General features: G+C 45.2%; 1 protein-coding gene across 1 annotated transcript in view; it reads left to right on the top strand.

Annotated features, from left to right (window-relative positions):
* The first annotated feature begins 6 nt into the window (after window positions 1–6).
* Window positions 7–10,461, top strand: part of FBXO42 (F-box protein 42) — a 49,885-nt gene continuing 39,430 nt past the window's right edge. The window contains exon 1 of the mRNA XM_026862846.1: window positions 7–86. The gene's annotated coding sequence lies outside the window, so the exon portion shown is untranslated. The remainder of the gene's footprint in view (window positions 87–10,461) is intronic.

Raw genomic sequence — 10,461 nt, 5'->3', positions numbered from 1 at the left:
GAGCCGTCACCCGGGCGACGCGGCGGCCCCGGCACCTGCAGCTCTGAGGGCCCGGCCCAGCCGCGGCGGGCGGTGGCCGGCGGCAGGTGAGCGACCCCGCGGTGCGGCTTCCCGGGGCGGGGAGGGATGGGAGCGGCGGGGAGCAGCGTCCCTTCCCTGGGGAGCGGGGCGGCGGGCCCGGCCCACCAGGCCCCTTAAGGCGGGACAGGCCTCGCCTGGAGTGGACCCCTCGTTTGAGGGCTTGAGCGGGGGGGAGTTGAGCTCCTCTTTTCCCCCTTTACCTCTTTTTGGGGGGTGTTTCCTGTTGAGGGCAGAGCCACTGGGGTTTTGTCCCCCTACCCCCCGAGGGCTGCTTGTCCCTGTGAGGGTGGGGAGGCCCCTTACCTGCCCGCGAAGGGCAGCAGCAGCAGCCCCAGGACAGGGGGACAAGGTGAAGACAGACCCGGGTCTTCCTTCGTGCTGGGGGTGGGCAAAACCTGCCCTTCCCCAAAAGTCCAGGTTTCCCCCCCAAAATCATCACTGGCATTGGGCAGTGCCAAGGTGTAAGTTGTTGGGGGGGGACGGGGGACACGACGGGTGCTGCCGGCTGTGTGGAGGCTGCGGGGTGCTGTGGCTGCCCCGAAGGCTCACGTCTCCTACGTATAAAAACAAAGGTGAGGCTCAGTCTCCAGTTATTCTCCAAATAACTCTGTGAATCCACATCCCGACTCACATCTGCGTTCGTGCCTCGCGTGCTGCTCACCTTATGTGTGTGTATGTATTTGTTTTGGTCCTGAAAGTGTTGTGTTAAATCAGTAGTGGTGGCAAGTTTGGTGTTAATCAGCCCGACAGGGTTTAGGGTATTACTCCCCATTGTCTTCACTGCTAATCTCTTGTTGGTGATTTGAGAATGGCTTGCTTTATTGTTATATTTTTTTGTCACAACGGGGCTGGTCTGAGCAGACACTGCAGGGACTCGTCTTGATATGCAGGTCTCACGCGGGGGGATTATCTCATGCTGCCTTCAAGATGCTGGCCAAACCTCTCCGGGGTGAAGTGTCTTGCTTCAAGCCTGTTTGGGTTTTCAAATAGGGCAGGGAATTTCTTAGGAGCCACAAGAGCAGGAGCAGAGTCTTAGTATCTTGCTCTTAATAATCTAAACTCTAATTAATGCTCAGAGGAAGAACAAAAGAGAAGTCATGCAAACTGAAATGCTTGTCTGCAGTATGGTGAATCAGTTTGTTAGTCTTCTGTTTGTAAGATAACCCAGTTGATCACTGGGGATGTTGTTTGTATTAAAATAGTTTTAATTATCACTGGTGATTCTGGCTCATGCTTCAGGTCAGCAGCTGGAAGTCATCCCCTTTACTAAAGGGGACATGAATTAAAATAAATTACACTTGAGGTGCCGCTGACCTAAATTTGTAACCTGGGTGTAACAATGTCTTTAGCCAGCCTGCCCTTCAAGAGCGATGGAGCCCAAAGCCTGAATCGATCCTCTGCCTTGCAGGTGGCCTCGTGAAGCCCTGATTTGGTGATGAAGCTGCAGTGTCCTAATGAACTGCTTTATATCACAGCACAGCAGTCCCAGCTCAGGCTTGGCCCTTCTAGAGAGCCAAATCTCTGAGCGGGATGTTAATTCAAGAGTTAAGAGACTCGCTGCTATTGCCTCATTTCCGTAGCCATGTGTGTTCCCACCATCATCTCTCCTTCCTTTTCCTTATGCTCGTGTCAGAGAAAGGCTGAATACCGGTGGCTTTCCCTTAGGTTGTGTCCCTCAGGTTTGCCTGTGGTTGGTCTTTCTCTGGTGTCAGAATTGGGAGAAAGAGATCAAGATCTTGGGCAGGATTCTGTGATATTTCCAAGACAGGATGATGCCTCGCTTTCAGAGGGCAAAATTGCAGTTGTTTCTGCATTGGGTTCAATCCTGTTCACTAGGGCTTTTGTATCTGCATGCTTCTAGCAGAAGCAGAATCGCATCCAGCAGTTGTTTTCGCATAATGAAGATGCTTGTGCGTGTTTTTCCTGCTGTATTACCTGGTATTTTAACTGATGGGTGACTCCGCCCGAGCAGCATTTTTTCCATGGTGGCAAGTGAAGCACTTGGGTTTGAAAGACACAGTATGGTTTTAATATAGCGCTAGTTTTCTCTCGTGGACTTCTAAGGGCAGTATGTGTAATTTGGCATTTTTAATTTGAGTTTACTAGAGCCTTTAGTCTCTGGGACTCAAATTTTCTCTGTATTTGGCTGTTGGAGAAGGCCTAGAAGAAATCTCGCCTGCAGAACAAATGTTACCATCCTGCCTGTGGTTGGTATAAAGATTAGGATGGTTTATTGCCGCTGTTGAACGTGTGTTATCTTTGACTTGGGGATTTCAAGTCACCGGTATTGCTAGCTGCTGCATCAGGCGCCTTCTGGAGGGGAGTGTTTGTTCCCAAGGATAGTGAGGATGTGCTCAACTGCCCTGTCCTTAATCTCAGGACATTTAGTGTATATATATCTTCACCTTTAACAGGAGTGACACCAGCTGTAGCCTTGGGGTAGGAAGATGGGCATGGTCTGTTCTTTGTGCATTCCCAGCACACGAGTGATTTGTAAAGGTCTGTTTTCAGGGCTTCAAAAAGGCGTTGGGTTTCAGTGCAGCCTGCTTTGCCTGCTGCCAATTCCAGCCACTTCCACAGGATGTGAGCGAGTGCTGCTGGAAAAGGCTTCCCACTTTCTGTGTAAACAGAGCTGTGCCTTCTGAGGGAAGTTATTTTTCCCTGTGTATTTAGTCATGGCAGGCTTTGTTGTAAAACATCGATTCAGATTTTGCGCTAATAAATTTTCTAAAGGTTGAACATAAATAACCTTCAAGCCCTTGGGCTTTTGAAATGCAGCGTCTTGTGAGGATGTCTTTGAGGGCTTATGAAAGGTGTTAAAGCCAGGGCTGGGCTCAGATTTGGTCCAAATCTAGATAAAAGCCTTTGAAAAGAGGACTCTGGTGGCCCTGATAACATGCTCGATGGGTGTTTCTCCCGGTAAGAGCTCCTTTTGGAGTATGTTTTCTGACTTGAGTGGGACTGTCTGCAGTTCGTGATGTCCCCGAGAGATGCATCAAGGTAGCTGGGCTCTGCTGCCATTAACAGCTAATGCAGCTTTTTGATGTAGTTTAGAAATTCAGGTCAAAATCCCTTTTGAACTTGCTTGTGTCTCAGATTAAAGGAGAGTGGGGTGACACATCCTCATCGAAAATTGTGGCTTGTGTTGATCAAGATGCAGAAAATGTGGATCTTGCCTTCAGGAGCTTGCTATTTCAAGAGCTGCAAATGTTCTCCTAGAGCTTTTAATTCACATCAGACTGTGCTGTGGACTGTATTCGCTTCCCCATTTCTATGGCAATTTTTAAAATATTTATCTTTGCTAGCTGAACACCTACTGAAACATCTGTGACTTAACAATGTTCAGGCAACAGTGATTTGCAGCCCAGACATGCTGTATCTCTTCAGATGTTTCAGACTCATTTTGAAACATTTGTCTGGCTTATTTTGTTCTGTGCCTGTGCATGTTTTGTGATGATGTGGGGTTTTGAAGGCTTAAAGTTAAGTTGGTAGAGTTACTTGTATTTATTTGGGGCTCCTCATTAGGTTAATATTGATGTGCTGCTAGTCTTGTCAAACCTCAGATCAGTGGCGACAGCCTCGTCAGTGCTCTGAGATGTGTTTAAGGGTACCCCAGCTCTCCACAGCAAGTTGTGTTTGGTGAAAGGATGCTTTTATTTGAGTTGGTTGTGAAGGGACGATGTTAGGAGATGTCCTGCTGCTGGGCTGCCTTCTTGTACCAGAGGTGTAGAAGCAAGAGGCTGTCACTGAATGCTGCAGATCCTTACCAAAAATACACAATAACCTTAGCAAAATCCACATTTTGTGTTACCCATTCTGCCAAAGCAAAACTCCCTGTGAAGCTGCAGAAATTTCTTCTTTTGCCCTTGCTGACTGTCTGCAAGTGACACATTTCAGCAGGCGTAAGATTGCCTCTGGTTTGCAGAGTGGTTTGGGGGTAAAAAGTAGCTCATAACTGTAAAAATCTTGCTGTTAAGTCAGAGTGACTGCGGGAAGAAACTGTGTGTCTCGAAACTTTTTACATCAGGGAATCTGTGATACATATTAATCGTTGCAGTTGGCTTTTTATCATGCTGGAGAGCCTGCAACGATACAAGTGATTTCTCTGTGCTTTAATGAAGGATCATGAACCCCTTAGGTGCAGTTATCCTTGCAGTGAGGGGGCTGAGCGTGTGCAGGGTATCAAGCTTGTTTAAAAAAGAATAATTCTGCAACAGTCAAAACTTTTCCGTGAATCTGTTTTTTCTTATTGCTGGTGTCTGATGCACATCAGATCCTTTTGCCAGCACGCAAAGGCGCCTGCACAGAACACCTTAAACTAGAAAACCAAACAGCAGCTACTTCTGTACCATTGTTGTCGCATCCATTCTGCAATTATTTTGTTCAATCCCTCTGTCGAGCAGCCACCTTTAATCTATTCTGTTGAATGCATGCTCTTCCTGCATTTGTTTTTAGGCCAACTATTTTCTTTCTCTGTGGTGAGCACTGCTGGTGACTCCTGCGAACCTCCCGGACCTTCAGGTTTCAGAGCCGTGGTGACCTTTTCTGCAGACACAGACATATGTTGTGGCTCGGGAGGGGACACAAGGGACGCTTTAGCCTGCTCTGAACCTGGCTCTTGGATGCTGTGAAATCCCTGGGGTTTCATAATATGTGGTTTGCCATGCTCTCATGCTCGGTGTGATGCCAGTCTGTGATTATCAGTTAGGAAAGGGTGTCTGTTGGGGTGGCAGGAGCGCTCTCTTTTGGGATGTTAATGAAGGGAGATCTTGGGCTGCTGGAGGAAGCTCAGTTTTTGATTAAGAGATAGGGATGAATTTGAAATTAGCACAATTTCCCTGAATTTTTATTTGTTTGTTAATGTAATGTGGATTTGACTCTTTTTTTTTGGGTCTTCTCTTTCTTAGTATTTAACACCTAGTATTTTTAAGCCTGACTAAACAGCAAGAGTTGAGATCTGGCATATAGGATAGAAATATAATCCTTGCTTTTCTCAGTGGTGATGCACCCCTAACCTGCAGTGCTTTTGCTTCTCAGCCTTTTTCATTAGCTGGAAAATTTTTAAATCCTATGAAAAGAAAAGCAAATTCTCAAAATATGTGGAAACAGCAGCAAATCCTCATCCAGCCTGCTGCATGGGTCAAACTAGCTCTTGTGAAACCTTTTTAAAATTGAATTGCTTGGTTGTATTTTCCTGTAGGTGGCTCAGTTGCTTATAAGGTCTGCTTGGTGGTGATGTCCGTGCTGTTTGCAACCCCTCATGCTGAGGCATCTGGGTTTTCCCTGGGGCTTTAGCCCTATTTCTTTGTCCTTTAAAGCCCTGGTGTCAGAGGGGACGTGTAGCAGTCCTTCCTGTTTTATAATAATAGGGTTGCAATCGCTATCACCCTGTGGGCTCTTTTGCACGCTTGTATTGCCGAAGAGGAAAGTATCCTTCCCTTCCCATTTGCTTTACCTCCTGAAAGATTTAAAGGAATCCTCTGTTACTCGCTTTAAATGACATTGCTGTTTGCTGGGAGCTGGTTGGGATTTTTCCCCACCAAGATGCTGGTTTATGGGAGAATTGTGTTTAGCAGAAGCTTTGGTGCTGGGAGAAGAGCTCTCGCAGTGTGGCTGCCAACACCATATTGACAGTGAAGAAAAGAGACGCAGTCTAGACTGCCAGTCACTGAGCTGATGATGGCTCCGCAGGATTTTGAGCGACTAGAAGGCACACTGCCTCTAAGCCAGTCCCGCCTTGAGGCCAGTGTTTGCCTCTTTGCCTCTTTGAGGTCTCTGGCACACACGTCTTGTGCCCGTGGACCCATAGGCACCGTCTCTCCATCCACATTGCACAGAGTGATGAGGGGGTACGTAGCCTTATATTTGCAGAGATTGATGGGTGTTTGCCCTTCCTAGTTAATATCTTCTGCTAAAAAAGCCCAGTGATGAATTCAGCCACATCCTGAATTCATATGCTCAAGCCCTCAAGGTAGGTGTCAAGGCAGGCGCTGGAAGCTCTGTGCTTGCTTTTCATGAATCTTACTCTTTTCAATCACCCTTTTATGTTTTGATTAGCGTGTCTTTGTTTCCAGCTCACCCGTCAAAAATAAAACAGAGCTCTTGGCACTATCTGCATATTCATCTTAACTCGGGAGAGGCGGTGGCCTAATTTCTTCAGCATAGGTCAGGCAGCCAGAAACCTCCAGTATTGTAATCCCGGTGCAGTTGAGGACTTGCTTGACCTCGGCTTCTTGGTGCTTTTGTTCGTTTACCTATAAAATGGGGTTAATTACCGCTGTAGCACTTACGAGCCAGGCGCTGGGACACCCACCAATGCTGCACTTCTGTAATGCGTGAAGCCGTTTAAGATTGTGTTGGGCAGGTACGTGGCCAGAGGGTTTTCTGGCTGGGTGTATCTCTGTTGATATAAACTCTTTTTTTTTTTTTTTTCCCAGCGCTGAGAGAGAGGGAAAATACTTTCTGTATTGTTGCAGTCAGTGTTTAGCAAACAGATCTGCCTTTAAATTCTCTTTGGTGTGATCCAGCCCTGCTCCTGGGCAATATTTGCCAGATGGTTAACTCCATAGTTGGCAGCTTTCATCAAAGGCTTTCCACTAGGAATTACGCGAACTAGTTTGGAGGTGGCATACAAATTTATTTGATGTGATTAGGCGAGTGGACATTGCAAAAACATGCTTTTATTGTTAGACACACAATACATGTTACCGCCGAGCAGTTCGTCTGTTAGGAGTTAAGATCAGGAGGGGAACGTCATTTGCAGTGCTCGTACGCTGATAATGTCCGTGTCGAGATGGTATTAGATATCTTGGTGCCCTGCTTGCTAACAAAGATGAAAAACATTGCATCAGCACGCTGCTGCAAAGTCAGCAGTCCCTCTGAAAGCCATGGATATTGATTTAAATTAAACGTTGGCTACCAAGCTTACGCTAATACATGGCTTTTTCCAGCACATCCTTTCTTTGGCCTGAAAGTCAGTACCCTTGAGCTTATCTTCACTTGAGATTAAATGTCTCAGGGCTGCTTGTGATTTCCGTTTCTTAGTGGATAGAGGAACGTTGTGGTTTGTGAATTTAGGCTACAGAATAACTTTGTTTATTGCAAAAATGAAATTCTTCCGTATCCTTCCTCCTTCGTGTGCGTGTGCTAAGCCAGAGACCACGTCGCCGGGGGGGGAACCAGAGGCTTGAATGTGAGCACCTGCATGACAAGTTGCCCCACTGGTAAACCCTGACCTTGACCTAGCGTGTGCTTAATTTTCCTGAGCTCTAAAACTTCATTCTTTGTTCCCACAGCAAAACCTTAAGCCTGAATTTTGTAGTGAAGTTGGAAACTTAAATCTTGACTGGTGGTCCTACTGCTTAAAGCAACAAGAGGCTGCCTGATTTACATGGACAGCATTGCAGCATGGGTATTAACGCTCATTAGTTGAGTCTCTTGAAGTGCTGGTAATTTCTGAAGGAAGTTGTGGGCAGTAGTGTGTGTCTGTCTCTCAATGGGCTTTTGCCAGGGTTGGTTTTCTTGGAAACAAGGCTTACGCAGTTTACTTTTCCCCCTCACGCTAATTCCTGTTGCCCCTTTTCTACCTAATTCAATGAAAGGATGAAGGTCTCAAAGACCCTCAGTTCCCCCCAAGTTTCACAGGATGGGAGAGGAAAGACCCTGGGAGTGCCCTTGCTGAAGACAAAGCTCCAAATCCTGGAGACCAGAGGAGCTACCGGGGAGGAAAATGGTCCAACACCCCCAGCACCATTGCAGCAGGCGGTGGAGACTCAACCAGGAGTGATGTATCAGTAGGAAATGACATTTTGCTGCTTCCCGAGCTGCCTGTTTTGCTGGCTGAGCTGGAGGAGGTGGATGTGATCCAGGGCTTTCCCGGCCAAGGAAGTCGTGCGCCGGGTCGGACTCTGACACTTGCTGCGGGCTGCTTTCCTGTGGCAGTGTTTGCTTTGACACGTGGGCACCTCGGGGACTGCGGTTTCCTCCGCGTGGGCAGCAGCTTTAGTGGGAATTGTGCTGGGAGCAGCTGTTTGGATTCATTGGGTTATACTGTGCAAAGAAAAGATTTTATTTTTTTAAAAATCCCAACCACAACGAATAAGCATCTCATGCAGTCTGTCAAAAAATCAGGAATTAAGTCCCTCAATACATTTGAGTACCTCCTAGTTTTGTTAGCAAAACTTACTCTCCAAGGTATTTCCATGCTTTATGTGTAACTGTTTTGCCTGGGCAGGTTTTCTGGGCTGTTTGGACACAGAAATGGGCATTGGGCTCTATGGAAATGTAACTACAGAAGTGATGTTGTGTTTGCAGACTTATTTTTTGCACAGTCAAAATTAGTCTGGCTTTTAGATCAGTAGCATGTGTTTTCCTCGTGGTTCAGCTGTAAATTTGCTTTCATTTGCCTGAAACCTATATACAGATTAACCAATTTTAGTCGTTTTGCTAGGTTTAAGAGATGTGTGTAGAAAGTAAGGAGTGCTGTGTCATTTTTACAGGCTGTCCTCAAAAATAATTAAACTGCAACTTTCCAAGTGCTGCCCCTGAGCTCCAGAGCTGCTGCACTATCTTGATGAACGAGGGAGGTGACAATTATTTCCAGAATCTGTTGTCATGTGTTTGCTTGGTGTTATTGAGCAGGAGTTTCTGCCGATAAATCATCACAGATTTGGATAGGTACTGAAAATCGCATGGGATACTTTTATCCAGACAGCTACTGTGCAAACTGTTTATCCTCAGACAGTGTATGTTAAACGGCAGAAACATCTGCACATTTTCTTGTAAAATCCTCTATTTTCAAGTCTCAAAGCCTTTTAGGTGCTTGTTTAGGGATCGTTCTCATTTTCTGGCTAGCATGCAGTTTTACCTTCATTTTGAAATGAATCATGATTTGTTTTGCTAGAAAAAGTTCAGGCAAAAATAATTTTAATAGTGTGCAGGGAGCCAGTAGAGGGAGTGTGTGAGCCCAAAATAATATTTGCGGCCCTACAAAATTTAGAGTGATTTCAGTAGAGCAGATGAATCATAAGAATAAACCTAGACACAGTCCAGCTGATGACTGCATCTGAGCAATGGTTTTCAAACAGACCGAATTTGGGTCTGAGTTACTGGAATGATCCCTTCTGTGTTTGGAGGACCCCAGCTAGGGTTGATAATCAGACTTACTAATTTTTGGTTTGGTTGAAGGGATGTAATGATGTTGAGCAGTTACTGAGGTTTCGGAGTTGGAGGCTGGAATTTTTATCGGGGAAACCCAAAGTGCACGGTGCCCCATGTATGGATGCCTGGCCCACCCAGATCACCTTTTAACCTAAGGATAAATATATTTAATGCCCAGTGTGGTTAAACTGGCCAACAGCATGAGTGTGAGCTCAAATGGTACCTAAATAAGTAATATAACAGCTGCTTTTGTGCTGCTAATGCTTATCAAGCCAGGCTTCAACAGGTTTTAAACAACTTAAGCTGTTTTAAAGGTAATAACGATGTCCAAAGAAACTCGAAAGCCTTCAAACCCCGTTTGTTACAGATGCGTTTTGGGGTTTTTGTTGGAGGCTGGAGGTCTCACCTTGTTTAGCAGCGTTCTGCAGGAATATTTGGAGATGGACTTTGTGCCTTTCCTTTTTGGTCTGGTTCTTGATTTGTTAATAATTTGTTAATAAGCTTTTAGGCCAATTCTGAGGTTTTGTCCTGTTTATTCCATCAGCAAATTTGAATGACAGGTTTTGCTGTTTACACCTGAAGTGTGGTGTCATTAAACTGTTTCCTTTTGTTCTGATGAACTGCACACTAACAACAAGTGCATAAAATGTGTGCTACCTAGGTTTGTATTCCTGTAATTTGGGGTTTATTCTGGATTTATTGTCTTTCTAATTTTCAACAATTTAATTTTGTAGGAAGATAGATTAGGCAGAATTTATTTTTAGGTTGCTGTGCTGTTTGTACAATTAATCTTGCTGTGTAATGTTGCTACTTTCTTATTTCTGAAAGCTTAGAATAAAAATGAGTAGGAATATGGAATAGCTGAGGGTCAACTTGTCAGAGTGGGAGGGATTTCTGGTAACTCTAAACCTGTTTATTACAATAATATCAATTAAAATTCAGTTGCAATCATGCTGTTTCATTACAGTATGGTGCAGGTTATATAGCACTGTAAAATGAAGTCACGTAATTTTGTTTCTGGAGTCTCTATAAAAATACTGGTTTAACAAGCAAAACATGCAGCAGGGAGGTAGTACCAAAAGATACATATTTGAATTTTCAAGCTCGCAGATGGAATTTAGGAAACCTTTACTTTCATGGATGAAACTAGGCCTTATGTGAAAGGAAAAAAACCAATTTCCTGTTGAAAGGCAGATAAAGAAGAAAAAAAAAAAAGGGGGG

The sequence above is a fragment of the Athene cunicularia genome (genome assembly GCF_003259725.1).
Source record: "Athene cunicularia isolate RWA chromosome 21 unlocalized genomic scaffold, athCun1 chr21_part1, whole genome shotgun sequence".
Taxonomy (NCBI): domain Eukaryota; kingdom Metazoa; phylum Chordata; class Aves; order Strigiformes; family Strigidae; genus Athene; species Athene cunicularia.
This window is presented reverse-complemented; position numbering and strand designations above follow the sequence as displayed.